This window comes from Protopterus annectens, chromosome 17.part0 (genome assembly GCF_019279795.1).
Source record: "Protopterus annectens isolate FY-2018-M chromosome 17.part0, PAN1.0, whole genome shotgun sequence".
NCBI lineage: Eukaryota > Metazoa > Chordata > Ceratodontiformes > Protopteridae > Protopterus > Protopterus annectens.
The window spans coordinates 393,035,582-393,041,581 of record NC_056751.1 but is presented as its reverse complement, the minus strand read 5'-3'; positions in this window follow the sequence as shown (position 1 = coordinate 393,041,581).

Genomic DNA, 6,000 nt, shown 5'->3' with positions numbered 1-6,000 from the left:
ATACAACCATATATATACAAAAATATAAGCATGTAAACTCACCTACAACCACCCCTAAATACAGAGGGAAGGAGGGAGGAAAATTGGACTGCAGCAATGGAATCCTCGAACATCTACATTTATGGTAGGTACAAAACTGTACTATGTTCTTCGTCTTCCATTGCTGCAGTCCTGACTATTGGGTAGAATCCCAAAGCAGAGGTAACGGAGTCTGGCAAATCATAAAGAAGTAGGAGCTGACAACATGCCTTGTAAAACAGCTGTGGCAAAACCAGCCCTAGACTTAGAGTAGATAGGAAGGTGATAATGCCTAGAGAAAGTATGCACTGAACTCCAAGTAGCTGCTTCCAGAATATCCTTAGTTGCCACCCCCCTTAGAAATGCTGTTGAAGTGGCAGAAGCCCTAGTGGAATGAGGCCTAATCCCAGCTGGAATCTCCTTGCCATGATGGGAATAACAAAATGCAATGCAAAAGCCAATCCACCTAGAAATAGTTTGTTTTGACACAGGCTTGCCCTGAGAACTCAAAGCAAAAGAAACAAACAACTGCTGAGACTGCCTAAAATCCTTAGTCCTGCTTAAATAATAACGCAATTGCCTGTGTACATCTAAAGTGTGCAAAATCTTTTCCCCTTTATTTTGAGGATCTGCAAAAACGAGGCAAATGAATAGTTTGGTTTAAAGCCACACTAGAAACCACCTTAGGCATAAAAGAAGGATTAGTGCGTAATGATACCCTATCCTTATGGAAAATCAAAAGGGCTCTACTGCCATAAGGGCCTGCAACTCAGACACCCTTCTTGCAGAAGTAATAGCCAACAGAAAAGCAGTCTTCCATGACAAATATTTCAATTCAGCAGTAGCTGCAGGCTCAAAAGGTTGTAGAGTAAGTTTTCCAACACAAAATTGAGATCCCAAGCAGGAGTAGGAGCTCTCATTGGGGGTCTTATATTCTTTGCCCTCTAAGAAACTGCTTGAACAAAGGATCACGAAAACAAAGGTGGGTCACAATCATAGTGAGCTGAAATTGCTGCAGCATGAATCTTTATGGAAGAGAAGGACAAACCTTTGTCCAATAATTCAGTAAGATATTGAAGAGCCACACTCAAATTAGGCTCTGAAATCTCCAAATTCTTTGCTGTACTCCAAAATAAAAATCTCTTCCATTTTTCTGCGTACACTCTCCTTGTACTAGGTCTTCTAGCTTCCATAATCACATTTAAAACTTGTTGAGGAAGTTGAGACCTACTGTGTTTCAACACAGAATATGCCAGGCTGTTAGATGAAGAGAGTGAAGCTTGACATTGAGCAGATGACCGTCCTGCTGAGATAACAGATGAGGAATCAGAGGTAAAGGCCATGGAGGCTTCTTTACCAGACTCCGTGGGAGTGGGTACCAGTGTTGCGAGGCCAATCTGGAGCTATCAAAATCATCCTTGGCCTGTCTTGTCTGACCTTTAATAGTACCTTTGGAAGAAGAGGTAGAGGTGGAAAGGCATACACATGAAGGTTTTCCAACTGAAAGACAGAGCATCCACTTTCCAAGCTGTGTGATGAAACCCCTTTGTGCAATACTTTGGCAGCTGGTGGTTTAGTGGAGAAGCGAACAGATCTATGTCTGGAGTTCCCCATGACACTGTCAGTTTCTGAAATACATGAAGATCCAGTTTCCACTCGTGGGGATCCATGATTTGTCTGCTTAACACATCTGCTAAGGAGTTCTGTGCTCCTGGCAGAAACCTTGCCTGAAGAGTTAGTTGCAAGCTTAGCGCAGTCTCCCATAAAATCATTGCTTGCCTGCATAGAGGATAAGAATGTGTTCCCCCTTGCTTGATGATGTACCACATGACAGTTGTGTTGTCGGTTAGAATCAACACCTGCCCTGGAAGAAGTAACTCCTTGAAAGCCATTAATGCAAACTGGACTGCTAACATCTCCTTCATGTTGATATGTAGATGCTGTAGTCTGGCAGGCCACTTGTCTTGTATCCACTTTCCATTTAGATGAGCTCCCCAAGCAATGTCCGAGGCATCTGTCGTTAGAATCTGACTTGCCTCTGGCCGGGTCACAGAGAGTCCCTTGTTTAGGTGACATTCCTGAGCCCACCACAAAAATTCCTTTTGAATGCAAGGTATTATTTGAATGACAGTGTCCAAATCCTGGCAGTGCTGTGTCCATACATTTTTGAGATACCATTGTAGCTTCCTCATATGCAGTTTGGCATTGGGAAGTACCAGAATACAAGATGCCATGAACCCTAATGCTTGAAGGACTGTCCTTGCAGTCAGCACGGACTGATGAGATAGTTGATGGAAGTAAAGTGACAGACTCTTTTGTTTGTCCGGGGTTAAAAGGGCCATCTGGGCTGCTGTATTCAGTCTTACACCCAGAAAGCACATGTCTTGAGAGGGTACTAGACTGGACTTTATTTCGTTCACAGAATACCCTAGGCATCTTAGCACTGCTATAACATATTCCAGATGATGTAGAAGGTCTTCCTTTTCTTGAGCCAGAATCAGGCAGTCGTCCAAGTAAGGATAGATTTGAATTCCTTGAAGCCTGAAGTAAGCTATCACTGGAGCCAGAACCTTTGTGAATACTCTGGGCAGTAGATAAGCCAAAGGGCAATGCAGAGAACTGATAATGAGAATTTCCAGTTCGAAACCGCAGATACTTTCTGCACCTTAGCCTTATAGGCACATGAAGGTAAGCTTCCTTGAGATCTAAAGTTACCATCCAGTGATCTTTGCCCAGCAGAGGTAAAAGCTGTTGTAACGTCAACATCTTGAACTTGGGAATGTCCAAAGCGTGTTGAGGAGAGATAAATCCAAAATTGGTCTCCACGTGTTCCCCTTCTTTGGTACAAGGAACAGGCGAGAATAAAATCCTAGGCCCCTCTCTGACACAGGGACTGGCTGAATGGCCCCTATGTGAAGTAACTGTAAAACTTGCTTGTGAGCCTCTTTTCTTTGTAGAGGAGGAACATCTGGCATGCCTTTGAAAGGGGGCATTGTATGGAAATAAAATCTGTAACCGTGGTGAATGATATCCAACACCCATTTGTCTTGAGTAATTAAATCCCAATTTTCTTTGAAAAGAGACAGTCTTCCCCCTAGAGGAGCTGCCAGACGAGAATCTGCTGGCAGCTGAAGAAACAGGTCATTGGGTCTGTTTACGAAAGGACTGACCCCTGCCCTCACCAGAAGTCTGAGCAGGTGAACTCCTGTTCTAGGCCTAAAGAACTTTGAGCCCTGCCCTACCACGTCTAGACCTACCCCTAGACTGAGAATCATAAGCAGGATATGTCCACCCCTTAGCAGGCCAATTTCAACTAAACTTCGGTGGCTGCACCTGCAAAAATCTTTAACAGTTTGCATAGACTTAGCCTTGTCCTCCATTTTCTTTAAAACAGCTTCCACAGGCTAACCAAACAACACATCAGACTGTAAAGGAGCATCCAAAATCCTTGTCTTAACATGCTCAGCTAAATTCTGATCCTTCAACCAGGCATGCCTGCGAAGAACAGAGCTGGTAGCAGCCACCCTCGAGGAGGCCTGTACAGCATCAAAACCACATTGCAAAGAATGCTTACCCACTTGTTGGGACACATGAACCAAATCCAGCAACTCTTTACACTCAATACCTTCCGCCAAAGCATCCACCTTAGATTTCAATTGTGAAAGAAGGTAATTCTGATATTTTAACATGTGAAACTGACAATTCAAAGCTCATGGCTAGAGTGGAAGAAGTATACACTTTCTTTCCCCACCTATCCAAAGCCCTCGCCTCTTTATCAGTGGGGACAGGATTTTTAACCACAGAAGCTTTTACACCCTTAGGCCCTGGGAAATAGTTTCTGGGTCCGCCCTAGGACTCTTAAACAAATATTTATGAGCTTGGGCACCCTATAATACCTATCAGGCTTAACAGGAGCAGGAGGCAAAGAGTCGGGTTCAAGGAAGCCTCTGCAAAACATCTTCCACCACATTCAACACAGGAGGAATAGCTAAAGGCCTATGCTGGGGTAAAACAAAAACTCCCTAAGCCTTTTCCTGGAGTCAGAGTAATCCTGGCCTTCCCATTTAAAGTGCTCCCTCATGGAATGCAAAGTCTCTGAAAATGAGAAATCCTCAGGTGGAGCAGCTGTAGGAGTGGAATCATCCACATCAGAATCAGAATAGGTAGGATACTCCTGTAAATCTTCCACAGAAGATTCTGAAGCCTCAGAACACTGTTCAAAACTCTCAAACTCAGATTCCACCCTAGGCCTCTTATCAGGCGGGGCATAGAACCTAATCATAGTAATCAAATCTTCTGCCATCTTAAGCATATGTTTCTTAGGTACAGAACCTGAAATGGTAGGAGAAGCCCCCACTGAAGCTGAAGTAGGCCTACCTCTCATAGAAGTTTTGGCAACAGAAGGAGAGGCCCTAACTACCTTGGGAAGAGAGGGAAGAACAGTCACCTGAGAAGCCCCTCAGCCTGGCCTACCTCCTGAGAAGGCACATCCTGTAAGAGTATAGTTTCTGCCTGGGACTCCATGGAAACTCCTGGCAAAACCTCCGGCTCCACTGAGCCTTCCAAAGAACCGGCGTCCGGGACTGCGGTTCCTCAACCCTAGGCTTCACTGTTTTATCCTTGCTCTTCTTGGGAAGCGGGCGTCGGAGCATCCGGCGGCATTTTGTAATTACGCTTCCCAAACAGTAACCTAGCACAGTCTAACCTCCTCTTAATAGTGCGTTTGTTAAACCTAGCACAAGAGCGGCAACCAACAACGTCGTGCTCAGGCCCTAAACAAGGTATACACAAGGTATGATAATCCCTATGAGGTATCTGTTTCCCACAAGAAATACAGTTATTCACTTTTCTGACATCCGGTAAAATACTGAGGCAAGAAAAACCAAAATGTTCCCCAGCGGGTACTTAGCCAACTCTGTTTGGTCTGAAACTCCGGTTTGAAATATTTCAATCGCCAACCTGCACTCGCAAAACTGCTTCTGCATCGGACCATGCGGCAAAAAAGACTGAGGATATGACGTCGGTCATGCGCATTAGTACCCTGACGTACTGACGTCAGTCTAATGCGCTCTGACCGACGTCAGCCTTATACTCTGGTATTCGGGCCGACTGGACGCGGACTATACCCCAATAGTCAGGACTGCAGCAATGGAAGACGAAGAACATCTGCCTTGGTTCACCTTGTTCTCAAACAAATCAAGGGTATAAATATTCCTGACTTGGTATTCTCAAACATGCCCCCTTATCTACTCAACCTTGCCCCCCAACACCTTTCATTAGTGGAGTCTGACCATAGCCTGGTTACATTTACCCTCAAAACTTCCACTTCCTCAGTTACAAACAATGCCTGCTTTAAAAACTTCAGAAGCATAACCTCATATAACTGTATAATAAAAATTACTACATTTAACCACATCAACTCCACTGTAGGCACCTGCAATGCTCCAGTTGCACAAGAGATTTTTTATTCCCATTTAGATAAATGTTTTGACCTTGCAGCCCCTTTCAAAACCAAATACAGTGGTAAATTGAAAAATTAACAGTCCTTGTGGTCTACTTGATACCAATCAACTGTATAACACAAAGAAGAAACTCTTAAACTGCCTTGCAAAGGCTGTGGCCTGCAGCATCAAAATAGCATTAAAAACCTCACTAAGAAGTTGAAAACAATTATGAGGACCAGTGAAGCATCAAACAGATTAAGACTAGCAAAAGAAGCAAAGGATAATTACAGGTGGTTCTTCAGTTAATTAAGTCAGAAAATTAAGTAGTTGCTATTGTGTCTTTTGGCTTTTCCCGGTTAGGGGTCGCCACAGCAGAACTCTGGTCTGCTAATGATTGGCAGTTGATTTTTACGTGCTGAGTTGCCAGCCTTCACGCACGACCTTCAATGAAGGTACGCCCATTCACACATGTCTCCATGCAGAAGACGCTCTAGCTAAGAGTCGAACCGGTCAGCATCTTACTGTGAGGCGGCAACGT